General features: G+C 46.8%; 2 protein-coding genes across 8 annotated transcripts in view; one reads left to right on the forward strand and one right to left on the reverse strand.

The window, feature by feature from the left end:
- ERRFI1 (ERBB receptor feedback inhibitor 1) overlaps positions 1-18,309 on the reverse strand; it is a 98,627-nt gene that overhangs the window by 54,578 nt on the left and 25,740 nt on the right. For all 4 annotated transcript variants that reach the window (XM_054008975.1, XM_054008972.1, XM_054008974.1 and 1 more), the window contains exon 3: positions 8,508-8,608. The gene's annotated coding sequence lies outside the window, so the exon portion shown is untranslated. The remainder of the gene's footprint in view (positions 1-8,507; positions 8,609-18,309) is intronic.
- Positions 1-18,309, forward strand: part of SLC45A1 (solute carrier family 45 member 1) — a 152,728-nt gene that overhangs the window by 24,580 nt on the left and 109,839 nt on the right. The gene's annotated exons all lie outside the window — the stretch shown is intronic.

The raw sequence follows: 18,309 nt of genomic DNA on the forward strand, positions 1-18,309 counted from the left end.
CTTGACCAGTGTCTGTAGTGAATGCACTGCAGGAGTGAGCTTCCCATAGTATTAGGGTTACCATATTTTAATACTCCAAAAAGAGGACACACGATGGGGCCCTGGCCCCGCCCCAACTCCACCCCTTCCCCGCCCAGCCCCAACTCCGCCCCTTCCCCAAAGTCCCCGCCCCAACTCTGCCCCCTCCCCTGAACGCTCCGCCCCAGGCTCCTCCCCCTCCCCTGCTTCCCGCGAATCAAATGTTCGCAGGAAGCCTGAAACAGGCAGGCAGCAGGTAAGCTGGGGCTGGGGCGCGGCCTAATCCGGCCCCCCCGGCCGAGCGGCTCCCTCCAGTGGCTGGCCCCGGCGTCTCCGGCCTGGCTCGGGCCCTGGGGCGCTGGCCCCGGCCAAGCGGCGGCGGCCCACCCCGGCGGCTCCAGCCCCAGCCCTGGCCCTAGCAACTCCAGCTCGGCTCAGGCCCCAGGGCACCAGCCCCGGCTGAGCACCCCCAGCCTCGGTCCCAGCAGCTCTGGCCCCGGCCCTGGCCAAGCGGCGCCGGCCGGCGGCCGAGCACCCCCAGCCCTGGTCCCAGCGGCTCCGGCCCGGCTCGGCTCGGGCCCCGGCCCCAGCCGAGCGGCGCCGGCCCAGCCCTGGCCCCGTCTAAGCAGCGCCGGCCGAGGGGTGCCAGCCGGCGGCCGAGCACCCCCAACCCAGGTCCCAGAGGCTCCGGCTCGGCTCGGGCCCTGGTTCTGGCCGAGCGGCTCCGGCCCAGCCCTGGCCCTGGGTGAGCAGCGCCAGCCGGCGGCCGAGCACCCCCAGCCCAGGTCCCAGCGGCTCCGGCCCGGCTCGGCTCGGGCCCCGGTTCTGGCCGAACGGCTCCGGCCCGGGCCCGGCCCTGGGTGAGTGGCGCCGGCTGGTTGCTGAGCACCTCCAACCCCGATCCCAGCGGCTCCGGCCCGGCTTGGCTTGGCTCGGGCCCCGGTTCCGGCTGAGCGGCTCCAGCCCCGGCCCCGGCCCTGGCTGAGCGGCACCGGTCGGCGGCCAAGCAGCGCTGGCCCCAGCGGCTCCGGCTCCATTTCCAGTGGCTCCAGCCTGGACCCAAGCCCCACGACCCCTCCCTATTTTCCCGGACATGTCCGGCTTTTTGGAATTTCCTCCCGGACATGTCCGGGAAAATCCGGACATATGGTAACCCTACATAGTACAGAGGGTGTACTAATTGCAAAGCTGACAGTGGTTTGCACCCATTACATTATATAAAAGAGTCCATTACTCCTTCAGCAGGATTGAGACCTGGAGGATTGAATATTTGACACAGCATTGTCTGGTGGTCTGAGAACAGGATTGGGAGTTTAGGAGGACTATGTAATTCCTTTCCTATTTCACAGATACATTGTAAAGAACAGTTATTGCCTGTGCAGAGCTTTGAAAATGCAGTGTGCTGCAGGTGATCTAAGTGGTGACATCAGTACAGAAAACTTCCTGCAGATTTGTGCTCCAGTGAGTCGCTTTACTGGATTATGAAACAAGATGGAACTTCTATAATATGTGTTCTGTTTTGTTGCACAATAAGGGGCAAAGGGGCCACAGTTGGTCGTGACTCTCTATTTGTCACTTCTTTGCAGACAGACGGTCACTCAAATCTGTGCTAAACTGGCTGAGTGCTCACCCAGGGCTGCTGGATTAGATGGAACCATGCTTTGGTCCAGAATCACAATTCCTATATTTCGTCTACCAGTAATGAACTTTTCTTCTCTGTCTGTGCTTTAGACAGTAACTGACATTTTTTAACATGCCTCTTATAGAAAATTGGTGCAGGTATCTGCTGTGTGTAGTTAGAACTGAGTATATGCACTTCAGGGCTTTCAAAGTGGGGAAGAGTCCAACAAAAGTTCTCTTTGCTGCTTGCATTGATTATCACAGATATTTGTGTTTTAATCTGCAAGTTTCTTCCCCACAGCTCAGTCTCTCTTTTCATTTGATCTTTGAGAATTGATGATGAAACTGACATTAAAATAATTTCCTTGGCTCCAGACTCTGACTACACCATGAAAGAGGAAGCAGTTGCTCAAGGAGAGGCCTTATCAGTAACAATGTAGATGACACCCACAAAGAGAGACACTTCCTGTATGTTGCTTTCTGAATAAATACTTCTTTAATCTGCAGAAGCAAGAAAGTCCCTTACTGTGTCTGATTGCTTCTTTTAGCATTCTGAGTAACTTTAGAACATACAGAATTTTGTTCTTCATCAAGAAAGTAATCTGCACCAGCCTAGAAAAGCAGAGTCCAAATCCTGTGGGATATGAAATGAGCTAATGGGATCAAAGGAAAATTGGAAGCATTTATTTAGCTATTCAAGATACTTTGAACAAATAATTTCAATTTTCTGTTTACATGCCAACAACCTCTAAGGCTGGGGAAATGGTATTTTATGCAAGAAACAGACAGGGAGGCTGCTAAATGCTTTGTTGCTTTATCAGAATTTAATGACAGTGAAGTACTATACTAATATCAGGTTCCTCCAGCCCCTAAGAATCTAAGAAATGGAGGATTCTGGGAAAGTTTCTCCCGTACATCTGCGTCAAGAAAGGAAAATACAAAGCCCTAGAGACCAGACTGCATGGATTGATCTGTAAAGTTGAACATCAATAGGAATTAAGTTAACAAAATGGGCCCCCAGGAAAGAAAGACCAAGTCTTTTAAAGTCACCAGTGCGGAAAATAAATTGAGAGACATGTAAAAGAGAAATATAAACCAAAGAAGAGCAGACTCCAGGTGAAGGAGGAAGCCACAGTATTCACAGGGCCTCCTTTCTTTCCAGGGTAGGAGGTGATGGATGTAGTCCTTTGGATACTGATCAGAAGGGAATTCATTTCCCATCTGTTTTCTATTCTCCCTTGTTAGTTTTTTCTCCCACGGTTCTGTAGCAAATACCGGATCTTAGCGCCTACAGTACTGTGAAGGAACTGCAGCTTTACTCATGTGTGACTCACAGGATACTGCAAACCACCTACTGTAACAGCTGGCCAGATGTCACTGCAAAGAGCTACAGAGCATAAACTGAGCCTAAATGCCATTTAGATTTATTCAGAAGCAAAACAAACTGCCTGCTGCCTTCATGAGCCTAGAGTTTGCATTTTAAACCCATGAGGAATGGTTGTTCTTTGTTTTCTTAAGATGTTTTTAATTCACTGTACAAACATTAGAAAACCATCAGCACAAAACTTAAGCCCTCACAGAGGCAAACTCTCAACTACATAATTAGTAATATACTAGCAGGAGCCTTCTCTAAATGTCCTTATCTCCACATCACAAGCATCAGCATGTAGGATTAAATCTCTGGAAGAGTGTGACTTCACAGGCCAATTTGTGGGGCCAGGGAAAAGCACAGTTTGTGTCACACCTCTGCACTTGGCAGCTTTTAGGAAATAACTAAAAACAAGAAGGAAGCAGGAATTTAGCTAATGCTGAGACTTTTCTTTCCATCCCTTTTCAAGGTGAGCAGTTTATGTGGTGAGAACTTGCCTCATGTCAGCACCAGCTCTACATTTCTATGATTACTCCGCTGGGACTCTGGGAGCTTTAGGTTTATATAGACAGGAGGAATCCCCTGTTATTCTCACCAAGTCCCTTTAAAGCTTAAGCAGCCCAGGTACAGGGATTCCTTGCTTGTTCATGTGATGAACTTCAGTTATATTCCATAAATGAGTTTTCCAGCATCTTTGAGGCTGTGCACAGGTTGGTCAAGAGACCCCAGCTATTTCCCTGAAGAATGGCACACTATTAATGAAGGGAAAGGCAGCAGCCACTCAACGTGAAGGGCCTGTGGGACCCATTTGTCTTCCTTGCTGTTCTCAAAATGGGGCATATGGAGCTGTAGGTGCTCAAGCAGATTTTTCTCCGTTTCTTTAGACTGTAACCATGGTCCTGAGCAGCAAATGATGATTCTTCAGTTCTGAGCACAGAATGCAAAGAGTAATTCACTAACACTATGGAGACTCTCAGTAATGATGTGCAGTTTGGGACAGAAACAGCATGGCAAAGACTGGGCAGAATAGAGGGGGGAAATAGCATTTCTCTTCTAGCATCTCTGTTCCTGAAGCTGTGAGGAGCCAGAGAGAACAAGGGAGTGGGCAGAAGCAGATTCTGATTCCACTTCCCCAATAAGAGGGTGAAGTTAAGTGTCCCTACATGTCACATTGAGGCATTAGAAAGCTTATATAGATGAGTATTCCAGTGCTTGGCCCATGGGAAGTGCCACTTAATTCCTTACTAATCCTGGAAAGGGATGGGAGGACAAGAAGCCATGGGACTTCTGCCCTGGTCTTCTTCTTTAGCCACATGCAGCTCCTTAGGTGAATGATTAGAAAAGTGTGTGAGAGAGAAGCAAATTATCACAACTGGAGTGTGATTATGATCATTGGTATATGCTGATCGCAAGTACCAATGTGAGCTCTCAGAGGCACAGCTAAACTGTCTACCTAGGCATATTACTGCATTGCAAATAGTGTAACAGGAAATCCTCATTAAAGCCAGTGCCTTAACTCTCTTAATTTATATTGGAATTTGAAGAGGAATATTGAAGTTCTATTCACAAAGAATCAGATCCATGCAATGCAGGTCACATAGCTGAGGATTCTGTTTGTCCTGATTACATGTTACACGTCCTTCTCCATTCTGCCTTATGTGTATGACCCCATTTGCACAGAGTTACCTTATACTAGAGCCTTTGTGGTAGGATGCATATTGGAGTGGGGAAGGGATAGCTCAGTGGTTTGAGCATTGGCCTGCTAAACCCAGAGTTATGAGTTCAATCCTTAAGGGGGACACTTAGAGATCTGGGGCAAAATCAGTACTTGGTCCTGCTAGTGAAGGCAGGGGCAGGACTCAATGTTACCTTTCAAGGTCTCTTCCAGGTCTAGGAGATATCCTATTTCCATTATTTAAAAAAAAAAAAGGACAGGACTGCTCCTATCTGCATGGGAATTTGCTGTAGGCTCACCTCTGTTTCCTGATTGCCTCTGGTTTCACATGCTCATTATCAAATTAGGATCTGACACAGCCCCAGTAAAACTGGCAGAGCCATCTGATCATTTCCTATAATGGTTGCTGAGATGCAATTTTATTACTGAATTTGTGTTCCATAGTTTCATACTCCTTTGGCATATCAAATGACATATGCCATGTGCAGTGGGTTGGATATGCTAATTATAAACTGAATAGTGCTCAACTGGCAGAACTGCTCAGCGATTCTATCTGGAATAATTTTCAACCCAGTGCTTGGTAAATACTTAGTTTGTGTAAAATAGTTGCTTGGCTCAGAGACTGCACTCAGAGCATCAGGCCACTTATTCTTGGGAATTAAATTCCCTCATGCTCTCATCTCACTGGTGGGTACCATATACAGCCTGTGCAGTTTTATTGACCTCTACCCTTCAAACATATCAACCCTTATATAAGTATTGGCTGAAACCATTTCTGTCTAGAGAGATAAAATAGAAGACACCTCCGTGTATATTTTTCAATGGCTTAAGTGTCAGTCAGTTACTTCTAACTGCAGCAGATTGCCTGCAAATTGCACCAGGTCATGGAGTTTTGCTTCTGCTAGAAATTCTCTGACTGAGGCGTTTAAGCACAAAGTAAAGAAAGCCAGAGCAAAGTGAAAGTTGGATGTGGGGTTTGAACTTTGTATAGAACACTTTAAATATGTTCACAGTTGGCATTCTTCTGTAGGAGACAGAAAGAAAAAGGTGGGTGTGTTCCCCTAACATCCAAACCCTTCAATGAGTATATCCATAGACTACATTTAGAAGAGCTCTAGAAACCAGGACTGACCCCTCTCCCCCAAACCAGCACGGTCTGTACACCCTATATGCTTCCCCCCTCAGAAGAGGGAGTCTGCAGCTTTCAGAATGATCATCCAGGATGCTGTTGTTAGAAGAGCTCTGTATAAGCTCAAAAGTTTGTCAATCTCATCAACAGAAGTTGGTCCAATAAAAGAATCCCTCATCCACATTGTCTCTCTAACATCTAGGCTATATCAGTAGTATATGAATCTATTGAAGGCACAGAGCCACTTCTCTTGCTTCTGAGTCTACAAGGAAGCTGCATGCATTTCATTTCCCTCTTCCAGAGCAAACATGAAGGTTACTGCTGTGCATTCAGACAGAACACCAGAAGTTACTAGTTCATATTTATTACACATTACATCATTTTATTGCAGCAACTGACTCATTAGATCAGTTTATTTAGCAATTAAACAATATTAAATGAGGAAACTGTATCAGCTACACCAGCCCAGGCAACAGCACAGCCTACTCCCTTTTCTAATCAGCACCTGACACATTTATCTCCACTGCCAGAGACAGGGAGACTTTAAAAGTCTGTAACCTTTATTACTATAATGATTATTTATTTGTATTATGGTAGTACTGTACCTAGAAGCCCCCATCAGGGCTCAAGATGCCATTGTGCTCAGTGCTGTACATACAGAGCAAAAGAGATGGTCACTGCCTGTCACAGGACGGGACTCACCCCTGCGGTGCCTCCTCCTGGTCATCCAGGGAATTAGCAATTCCAGCCTCTGGAGCGCCCACTGCAGGCCGGTGTCCCGCTTGCCGCTGGGCCCGAGTCCCTCCTGGACCCCAGTGCCTCTTTCAGGCTGGGGTGCTGCCCCCTGGCAGTACCCCCACAGATCTTGGTCTCCCCTCCCTGGGGAACCCCCACCCTCTATCCCCACCTCACCTCAGTCTATGGCCACTGCCAGTCATCACCTAGCCCCCGCTCACTGGGGCAAACTACAGTGTAAGTGCCACTCATCATTGGCAAGGGGGGTTTGGACTTGCTGCCTCTGCCTACCCTTGGGCTGCCCCCTCTGCAACCCCAGTACCCTTTCTGGCCTTTAACAAGGCCTGTAGCCTGGGGGGTTTCTAGGCCAGAGCTCCCCAGCTCCTCTGGCCTCCCCCCAGCCCTACTCCAGTCTCTGTACCCTGCTCAGCTCCTAGCAGCCAAACCTCTCCATATCTAGAGAGAGTCTTTATGTGTTCCTGCCCACTGCCCTCTTATAAGGCCAGCTGGGACCTGATTGGGGTGTGGCCGCATCTGTGTCTGGTTCCCCAATCAGCCAAGCCTTGCTGCTTTTCCTAGCAGCAGCCTTCTCGCAGCCTCAGCCCTCTCCCAGGGCTGATTTCAAGCCCTTCAGGGCAGGAGCAGGTGACCACCCCACTACACTGCCCCAAAGAGCTTACCATCTAAGTAATAATGAATAATATAATCAAATAAACTTGGATGTGAAGGCAGCAGGCTTTATATGAACTTTGCACTGGTCCTGAGCCTATCCACTCCTATCCCTAAACTTTGCTATTGCATCTTTCTCCTGACCGGCTGCAACTCCATTCCTGACCCTGATGCCCAGTTCTGCCAAAGCACTTTAACCCTGCCCAACAAAACCCCTTCTGCTCCACTTCCACTGCACTAATCACTGGCAGTTGTACCTGATACCAGAGATAGTTTTCTGATGTATATGAAAAGCCATTGGAGGAGATATTGAACTCACTATACTCCTTTCATTTGTGAGTTACCTCCTCACTTCAGATAATGCAGTCAGGTGCAGTGAACTCGTGGGTCATTGATAAGGCTATGATTTTTTCACAGAGGTTGCAGAAGTCACAGACTCCCTGACTTCCAGCAATTTCCATGAATTCAGCCCTGTAGGCCAGGAGTGGGCAGCAGGGGGACCCGGGAGCTCTAAGCCGCTGTGGGCGGTGGGGGTACCCTGAAGCTCACAAGTTGCCATGGGCAGCAGGGGTACCCTGAAGCTTCTGGGTAGCAGTGGTACCCCGGAGCTCTGAGCCGCCAAGGGCAGTAAGGCCCCTGGAGTTCCAAGCCGCTGCGGGTCCCTGAGGTCCTTCAAAGCTCCCGGCCACCGTGGGTGGTGGGGGTACCCTGGAGCTCCAAGCCCCCACAGCCGGTGGGGGTCCCCAGACCTTGGAGTGGCCCCCATAGCTGCCCAATCTCTGCAGGTGGTGTGGGGACCCCGCAACTGGGCTCCCCATTCCGTGAATTTTTCTTTATTGCCTGTGACCTGTCCGTGACTTTTACTAAAAATATCCCTGACAAAATCTTAGCCTTAATCATTGAGCCCCCACGCCCTGCCTATGTCTGTAATTGTACGTGAATGGTTTGGAGAGTCCTTACAGACCCCACTAGCACCCCCCAGACTCAATAGAAAGGAGAATTGGGTATGCAAGGATAGAGAAGATGTTACCAAAAACATTTTAAAGAAAGAGATTGTATTTTTATGGATCAGAAAACACATTATCGTTTAGAATCTTATTTTGAGTGACTGTTTGTGCAGTAAACCCTGGAATATCTGCAAAGCAACATGCTGTGGGTACCAAACAGGAAAATGACTTTCTCGCATTGGCTTGTCTCTAAGTATAAGGGCACGTATCCTGCAGTCTTTTTTACTGTTTCAGAATGCTTCATTCTTCTGTGTGCACTACATGCTCTTTATTGGAATCACTCACCAGTAGCAAATAATTCTAGTCATCACGGAGTTTCACACAACTACTTGGTCTCTTCTAGGCATTTCTGTCACAACTGAGTCTTTTCAGAAACAGATCGCAGTCTGTAATAGTAATAAACACACATATCATAAGAGGGGCAGTTATTTAGGGGGTACATATTTGAAGAGATGTGTAGTTGGCATATGCATAGGCATCACAATAGAAAAGCCCAGTGCAATATCAGATAAATACAATACAGCTACACAATTAAGCTGAAGTTTTAGGGCCAAATTTTCATATAGACCTTTATGCAGAATAATTTAATAACAATCCTACTCCCATAGAGCAATTTATATTTTCACAGCACTCTGTAGGTAGAAACTGAGTTACAAGATGTACAAATGTCCATTTTACAATCACAAAAGGGTGACAGCACCAAACTGGCAGGTGCACCTTGAGATGTTTGTTCAAAAGTGGGTCCCTCTTTGAGCTCGATTATTATGGCATAGCTGACACAGTGTATTTAAATAGCAGACAGCTTTAAAGAGCCTGGTCACTTGAGGTTACCAGCATGAGAAAGCAGGTCCTCACACAGCTTACAACTGAACATAGCTTATGCCACCCATCATAACACACGTGTCTGCAAAATCATGGGAGGGATGCTCACTCCTAAGACAAAGATAATATCCTTTCCTTTTGAATTTTGACTAGCAATACACAGACTGAGTTAATTCTGAGCAAATAAAACTCATTCTTCGTCCCATTCTGAACTGAACACCCTTTCCCTGCATCTCTCCAGCTCCCAATAGCTGGGTGGCAGGACATTTCCATTTCCCCAGCACTAAGTGACTTCTACAGCTGGCAATGAAGCTACCTTCACCTCCACACCCCATAGGAAACTGAGGCCTTGGCTACACTCAGGACTTCACACGCGCCGCCAGCGCTGCGAGAGAGCTCTCGCAGCACTGTATGTACTCCACCTCTCCGAGGGGAAGAGCTTGCAGTGCTGCGAGCGAGCGTGCAGTGCTGTATGTACTCCACCTCTCCGAGGGGAAGAGCTTGCAGTGCTGCGAGAGAGCTCTCGCAGCGCTGTGTGTACTCCACCTCTCCGAGGGGAAGAGCTTGCAGCGCTGTGAGAGAGCGTGCAGCGCTGTATGTACTCCACCTCTCCGAGGGGAAGAGCTTGCAGCGCTGTGAGAGAGCTCTCGCAGCGCTGTATGTACTCCACCTCTCCGAGGGGAAGAGCTTGCAGTGCTGTGAGAGAGCTCTCGCAGTGCTGTATGTACTCCACCTCTCCAAGGGGAATAGCTTGCAGCGCTGTGAGAGAGCTCTCGCAGTGCTGTATGTACTCCATCTCTCCGAGGGGAAGAGCTTGCAGTGCTGTGAGAGAGCTCTCGCAGCGCTGTATGTACTCCACCTCTCCGAGGGGAAGAGCTTGCAGTGCTGCGAGCGAGCTCTCGCAGCGCTGTATGTACTCCACCTCTCCGAGGGGAATAGCTTGCAGCGCTGTGAGAGAGCTCTCGCAGTGCTGTATGTACTCCATCTCTCCGAGGGGAAGAGCTTGCAGTGCTGTGAGAGAGCTCTCGCAGCGCTGTATGTACTCCACCTCTCCGAGGGGAAGAGCTTGCAGTGCTGTGAGAGAGCTCTCGCAGTGCTGTATGTACTCCACCTCTCCGAGGGGAAGAGCTTGCAGCGCTGTGAGAGAGCTCTCGCAGCGCTGTATGTACTCCACCTCTCCGAGGGGAAGAGCTTGCAGTGCTGCGAGCGAGCGTGCAGTGCTGCCAGGGCCGGCTCCAGGGTTTTTGCCACCCTAAGTGGGGGGAAAAAAAAGAAAAAAAAAAAGCCGCGATCGCGATCTGTGGCGGCAATTCGGCGGGCGGTCCTTCGCTCCGAGTGGGAGTGAGGGACCATCCGCCGAATTGCCGCCGAATAGCTGGAGGTGCCGCCCCTCTCCAGAGTGGCCGCCCTAAGCACCTGCTTGGCAAGCTGGTGCCTGGAGCCGGACCTGAGCGTTGCAGACTCTGATTACACTGGCGCTTTACAGCGCTGTACTCGCTGCGCTCAGGGGGGTGTTTTTTCACACCCCTGAGCGCAGCAAGTTGCAGCGCTGTACGGCGCCAGTGTAGCCAAGGCCAGATACTCACTGGGCCTCTCTACAGTTGGAGGATAAAGTCTCCTGTCTAATAGGGCTGATTGTGGTCAGCTGGAACAACATCAACCTGGTTCAGTCTCTTGGCTGAGAGCTGGGAGGCTCCACCCTCTGCATGAAATCCTGGCCCCATTTAAGTCAATAGGAGTTGTATCATTAACGCCACTGAAGCCAGGATTTCATTCTCTTTCCTACTGTATTACATGCTTTTGGGTCCCACACAATAAAAGACACTAGAGAAAACTACACCCCCCTCCTAATTCTAACACAGTGTGCCTGTGTCTTTGTCAGACACAGTGTCTTTCTTTTGATCGGGGAGAGAAATGTTGTTGAACAAGAGCCTGCTGCTTGCCAACCCCAAAGGGACGGCACTGATGATCCATTTACATTAATCTCTCTACCTTTTGCACTCTGAATCCATGCAGACAATGCAGGCAAAATTTTTCCTCTGCTGCCTGCCCTACCCTACCCTTGCACTCCTAGACACTAGCCTGTTTTCGAAACAGTCTCAGTCCTGCCTTTAGCTATTAATTTTCAAAGCGCAATAAAGGAGTTATGACCCTTTTTCTGCTACCACGTGAACAAGTTAGTTCACAGCAATGTTTCCTTACATTTTAGAAAGAGGATGTTCTCTTAGCAGTGCTGCTGAGTGAAAAGTAAAGTGGGCCTCAACTGGGGCAAGATCTATGAAAAAATTCACATCTTCTGAAGTACCATTTAAGCCCCTGAAGCCTGAACTGTCCCATCATATGAACAAGGCCAGATTAATCTTTTGCGGGCCCTGGCACCTGGACCATGGCCCCACCCCACTTGGCCCTCTTTCCCCCAAGGCTCTGCCTGCTGCTTGCATGGGGGAAGGGGGAGGAGAGAAGTGAGCAGGGAGTGAGACTGGAAGGGGGCAGAGAGGACCGAGCAGTGGGCAGGCCTCAGGGAGAAGAGACCGAGTGGGGACAGGGCCTTGGGGCAGACTGTGGGCAGAGCAATAGGGTGGGGCGGGGCCATAGTCCAGGCCCCCGACCCTCCATGTGGGCATGGCCCCCTTGGCACCATTGTTCTGGTACTGCTTATAAATCCTACTTGCATGGCAAGAATGATCATCAAATGCAGTGGGAAATTAATAAGGTTGAATATCTTCCCAGAGAGAAATTCTGTGCTCTGTGTGTGTATGTATGTTCACGTGTGTGTGTGTGTGAGAGAGAGAGAGAGAGAGAGAGTACATGCTGTGAATGTGTGAGTGAGGACCATATCGTGAAGTCCTTACCCTGGTCAGAGTCTCTTGGAAGTGAATGGAAATTTTCTGTGAGTAAGAACTTCAGCATTTGACTCTCTGCATTTTCAGGCATGCACATGACTCACAGTAACTGGGGAGCGCATTGGTCTATGAATAGTAGGATCTTTGTTCTCTGGATTTGTTTGGCTTAGAGTTGCCAACCCTCCAGGATTGTCCAGGAGTCTCCAGGAATTAAAGATATAATCTTTAATTAAAGATAATTAAAGATTATGTCATCTGATGAAACCTCCAGGAATACATCCAACCAAAATTGGCAACCCTATTTTTACCACATCCCAATCATGTGAATGGGATGCCTGCCCTACAGGGTGCACATGGGTGCCTCTATTTGGAGTTCATTAGAAAAGCTCTTTGGGTTTCAGTGAGAATATGTGTATGTAGTGTGAAGAATCTGGACTGGACCACTGAAAAAAGCACGCACAGAAGAATCACAGTAAAGGAAATAACACAGAGAAGCATTGCTATTGGTTCTTACATTAAGAGAAACCTGATTGTGCCAGGACTTTGTACCTCATGTGTTATGTATGAGGCACTGACAAAGGAACATATGGGCTACAGTAGCTAGGCACAACAGAAAGGCATCAGAGTGGAGATGCAGTCTTCCTTTTGCGTGTTCTTGAAAATGTTTTGGCTTCAGCTATACTCTGACAGTTACTGTATTTAAGGTGCAGGTATTTGGGGTAGGGATGTGAGACTTTAACAATTATTGTTATGATCAGTGTTCTGAGTAGCTGTGTAATTTACAGGGATTATTTATTGCTCTTCAATCTTTTCTCTCTCTCTCTGTTGGCTGAAGCATTTATATCCCATTAGCTGCTTTCTATTTAGCAGGCAGGGGGATTTTTTATAGCATCCCAAAGACCTAGCAGTCTCTCACTGGAGGAGGATTGGTCATTTCCTTTCTATAAAAGGTGGGTTCATTGGATCAAGTGACTATTAAGCACCCACACTGGCTGCCTGGAGAGTAGGAGAAAAATGAAGAAACTGGTTCCTGTTTGACTCTCAGTCTGAGCCTGTTTCCTAACCCAGCTAATTAGAGGCATGCTTCCAGAATTTCTGAGTCAAGCACAGCAATGATACACATCTGGGCTATGCTGCTTCTGCTGAATCCCAGAGCTGCTGCAAGTTTGTGATTTCGAGGGAAAAAATCCTTTATACTTTTAAACAAAAGGAAAAATCTACACTAAATGTGGAGCATTCCTTAGCAATTTTGCAATACATTCTTTTAATACATGCAGAAAATATTTTCTTGTAGACAAGTTTAAGTCTTGAAACATCTATTCGCCAGGGCAGGATTTTCCCTTCTGGGTTCACTGTGACCTACTTCACTATGGGAGAACCTTGTTTGCAAATTTGTTTAAATGCAATTCAAATCTAGTCCTCAGTAACTTAGTCTGTAGTAGTTTAAAGGGCAGGGTTCAAAAACAGTTGACAGAACTGGAACCTCTCTGAAACTAAAAAGAACGAGGAGTACTTGTGGCACCTTAGAGACTGACACATTTATTTGGGCATACGTTTTCATGGGCTAAAACCCACTTCATCAGATGCATGCAGTGGAAAATACAGTAGGAAGATATATATACACAGAGGACATGAAAAAATGGGTGTTGCCATACTAACTATAACGAGAGTAGTCAGTTAAGGTGGGCTATTAGCAGCAGGAGGAAAAAAAACTTTTGTAGTGATAAGCAGGATGGCCCATTTCCAACAGTTGACAAGAAGGTGTGAGTAACAGTAATCAATGTAGCGCAAGTATATTAGGGGCGTTAGGGGACGAGAGCTGAGGAAGCGTTGTTCTAAGTCAGTCATAAAAATGTTGGCATACTGTGGGGCCATGCGGGTACCCATAGCAGTGCCACTGACTTGAAGGTATACATTGTCCCCAAATGTGAAATAGTTGTGGGTGAGGACAAAGTCACAAAGTTCAGTCACCAGGTTTGCTGTGACATTATCGGGGATACTGTTCCTGACGGCTTGTAGTCCATCTTTGTGTGGAATTTTGGTGTAGAGGGCTTCTACATCCATAGTGGCAGGATGGTGTTTTCTGGAAGATCACCAATGGATTGTAGTTTCCTCAGGAAGTCAGTGGTGTCTCGAAGATAGCTGGGAGTGCTGGTAGCGTAGGGCCTGAGGAGAGAGTCTACATAGCCAGACAATCCTGCTGTCAGGGTGCCAATGCCTGAGATGATGGAGCATCCAGGATTTCCAGGTTTATGGATCTTGGGTAGCAGATAGAATACCCCCTGGTTGCGGTTCTAGGGGTATTTCTGTGCAGATTTGTTCTTGTGCTTTTTCAGGGAGTTTCTTGAGCAGATGGTGTAGTTTCTTTTGGTAACCCTCAGTGGGATCAGAAGGTAAAGGCCTGTAGAATGTGGTGTTAGAGAGCTGCCAAGGGGGTGGGGGGGGTCGCACTCAGAGGCTTGCTGTGTGAAAGGAGTCACCACTACAAAAGTTTGAGAATCACTGGTCTTGTCCAACCAGTGAGGAATCAGTGCAGCTCAACAGAACCCAGATGCACTGGGTTATCAGAGAGAGTGATAGTGATAGTGCATTTTAACTGAGCTCCCAGATGCAGGTAGAAAAGTCAGAATAGACATTTTCTCTTGACCCTTTGCCAGCCTTGTCTTTGGCAAATTATTGGCCTTGTACATGATAATATCGTCTGTAGTTCTCCCAGTTATTGGGCACTATCCATTACTATTTGTCTTACACAATAATTACACTCCAGGGTTAGAATGAAAAATTTCCCTGGACAAGGCCTGCTATTGCATCAGAGTTGAGGCTCCTCGCCTATGAACATTCTGGCAGAGCCATACAAGCAGTTGACTGCAGTAACCTTTTACCCATTAAAAAAAAGCCAACACTACACTGCAAATTAAAATTGATCATTTAGATGTAGAGGGCTTCTACATCCATAGTGGCCAGGATGGTGTTTTCTGGAAGATCACCAATGGATTGTAGTTTCCTCAGGAAGTCAGTGGTGTCTCGAAGTTAGCTGGGAGTGCTGGTAGCGTAGGGCCTGAGGAGAGAGTCTACATAGCCAGACAATCCTGCTGTCAGGGTGCCAATGAAAAACAACTGAGGAGAGTTGGCAGTTTTTCAAAGGGACACTATTAAGGGCCAAAAAGCAAGCTATTCCGCTGGTTAGGAAAGATAGAAAATGTGGCAAAAGACCACCTTGGCTTAACCACGAGATCTTGCATGATCTAAAAAATAAAAAGAAGTCATGTAAAAAATGGAAACTAGGACAGATTACAAAGGATGAATATAGGCAAACAACACAGGAATGCAGGGGCAAGATTAGAAAGGCAAAGGCACAAAATGAGTTCAAACTAGCTACAGGAATAAAGGGAAACAAGAAGACTTTTTATCAATACATTAGAAGCAAGAGGAAGACCAAAGACAGGGTAGGCCCACTGCTCAGTGAAGAGGGAGAAACAGTAACAGGAAACTTGGAAATGGCAGAGATGCTTAATGACTTCTTTGTTTCGGTCTTCCACGAGAAGTCTGAAGGAATGCCTAACATAGTGAATGCTAATGAGAAGGGGGTAGGTTTAGCAGATAAAATAAAAAAAAGAACAAGTTAAAAATCACTTAGAAAAGTTAGATGCCTGCAAGTCACTAGGACCTGATTAAATGCATCCTAGAATACTCAAGGAGCTAATAGAAGAGGTATCTGAGCCTCTAGCTATTATCTTTGGAAAATCATGGGAGACGGGAGAGATTCCAGAAGACTGGAAAAGGGCAAATATAGTGCTCATCTATAAAAAGGGAAATAAAAACAACCCAGGAAACTACAGACCAGTTAGTTAGTTTAACTGCTGTGCCAGGGAAGATAATGGAGCAAGTAATTAAGGAAATCATCTGCAAACACTTGGAAGGTGGTAAGGTGATAGGGAACAGCCAGCATGGCTTTGTAAAGAACAAATCATGTCAAACCAATCTGATAGCTTTCTTCGATAGGATAACGAGTCTTGTGGATAAGGGAGAAGCTGTGGATGTGGTGTACCTAGACTTTAGTAAGGCATTTGATATGGTCTCGCATGATATTCTTATCGATAAGCTAGGCAAATACAATTTAGATGGGGCTACTATAAGGTGGGTGCATAACTGGCTGGATAACCGTACTCAGAGAGTTGTTATTAATGGTTCCCAATCCTGCTGGAAAGGCATAACGAGTAGGGTTCCGCAGGGGTCTGTTTTGGGACCGGCTCTGTTCAATATCTTCATTAACGACTTAGATATTGGCATAGAAAGTACACTTATTAAGTTTGCGGATGATACCAAACTGGGAGGGATTGCAACTGCTTTGGAGGTCAGGGTCATAATTCAAAATGATCTGGACAAATTGGAGAAATGGGCTGAGTTAAACAGGATGAAGTTTAACAAAGACAAATGCAAAGTGCTCCACTTAGGAAGAAAAAATCAGTTTCACACATACAGAATGGGAAGAGACTGTCTAGGAAGGAGTACGACAGAAAGGGATCTGGGGGTTATAGTGGACCACAAGCTAAATATGAGTCAACAGTGTGATGCTGTTGCAAAAAAAGCAAACATGATTCTGGGATGTATTAACAGGTATGTTGTGAGCAAGACACGAGAAGTCATTCTTCCGCTCTACTCTGCTCTGGTTGGGCCTCAGCTGGAGTATTGTGTCCAGTTCTGGGCACCGCATTTCAAGAAAGATGTGGAGAAATTGGAAAGGGTCCAGAGAAGAGCAACAAGAATGATTAAAGGTCTTGAGAACATGACCTATGAAGGAAGGCTGAAAGAATTGGGTTTGTTTAGTTTGGAAAAGAGAAGACTGAGAGGGGACATGATAGCAGTTTTCAGGTATCTAAAAGGGTGTCATAAGGAGGAGGGAGAAAACTTGTTCATCTTAGCCTCTAAGGATAGAACAAGAAGCAATGGGCTTAAACTGCAGCAAGGGAGGTCTTTGGACATTAGGAAAAAATTCCTAATTGTCAGGGTGGTTAAACACTGGAATAAATTGCCTAGGGAGGTTGTGGAATCTCCATCTCTGGAGATATTTAAGAGTAGGTTAGATAAATGTCTATCAGGGATGGTCTAGACAGTATTTGGTCCTGCCATGCGGGCAGGGGACTGGACTCGATGACCTCTCGAGGTCCCTTCCAGTCCTAGAATCTATGAATCTATTCCTCAGCATGTAGCAACCGCACAGATTCTGATAGATGGGGGAAAATAATACTGCATTACTGGGGAAAATCAAATACTTCAGAGAGATTTTGAATTGCTTGTCCTATCCATTCAAGAGCTGCTGCTGTGGAAAAAGACAGTATGAAGACATTTGATTATCTTAAAGACATCAGGTAGGGTGTGTGTGTGTCACTACCATTGATGTTGTTAGGAGTAAGGTATAGGATTCATTAAGGGGAGGTGGCATGCTACAAAGTGAAAGGTTATGGCAGCTGCCCTGTTAAATACACTGACCATGTTTGTTTGCACTAGTGGTTAAATGTGAGTGAAAAATGGCTTGAGAATATTCCTTCCACAGACTGATATAAGGAAAATCTAAATAAAATCCCTTAGGTCCTGGCGGCAGGTATTGCTGATCTTCCCACAGGGTAAATCTCAGACAGGGCTTGGGCTCTAGCACAGCCCAGTGACATGCAGGCCTTGGTGTCTCCCTGTGGGACCGTCCAGAGACAGGAGCCCTCTGAGACTTGTTAACATGCGGTGTTTTTTTCTATGTGAATCCTGCTCCTCTGGATTATTTGACAATGTACCAAATCACAAATGCTGGGAAATACTATTTCAGCATTTGTTTTGTGTCGGGAGAGCAGACTGACAAGATTATTGGTGGCATTTTCTGTGTCAATTTGCACTTGTGCCTATATTGTTCAATTTCACGTCCGTTTGCCTTCAGCAGCAAACACACCCATTAGAACAAGGAAGCCATCTCAAGAGCATTGCTCAGTATATCAGCTGTGGCTATAATTGTAGCATCTACTTTTAAACCAGATGTTTTCTGGTGATTCATGCTGAAAAGTGTAGCCAAACTTGGCAGTTTAACAAATATTGTCAAACACGAGGTTTTGAAAAATGTGTCATATTACGCCAATACCACATTGTGGTTACTAGAAGCAAGATGAGTAAAAATATGCTAATTAGTGGCATACGTGAGTTAGTACAGTAAGACTCTAGTCTAGATCCCAGAAACGTCAGAATTTAGGGCACTAAAGCTTTTCCTCCATGAGTCATAACTATCTTTTATCATTTGAAAACCAGTTTATGAATCATTCATGAATACTCCTGCTCTTATTTGGCTAGATGGAGGTTCACTCCTATGTCAGCTTCTGATGGGCTCTGACAGCTGCACTTGGCTCCTCCTTCCTGCTGGCAGGAAATAACCCTATCTGAAA

The sequence above is a fragment of the Malaclemys terrapin genome, chromosome 19 (genome assembly GCF_027887155.1).
Source record: "Malaclemys terrapin pileata isolate rMalTer1 chromosome 19, rMalTer1.hap1, whole genome shotgun sequence".
NCBI classification, from domain to species: Eukaryota; Metazoa; Chordata; order Testudines; family Emydidae; genus Malaclemys; species Malaclemys terrapin.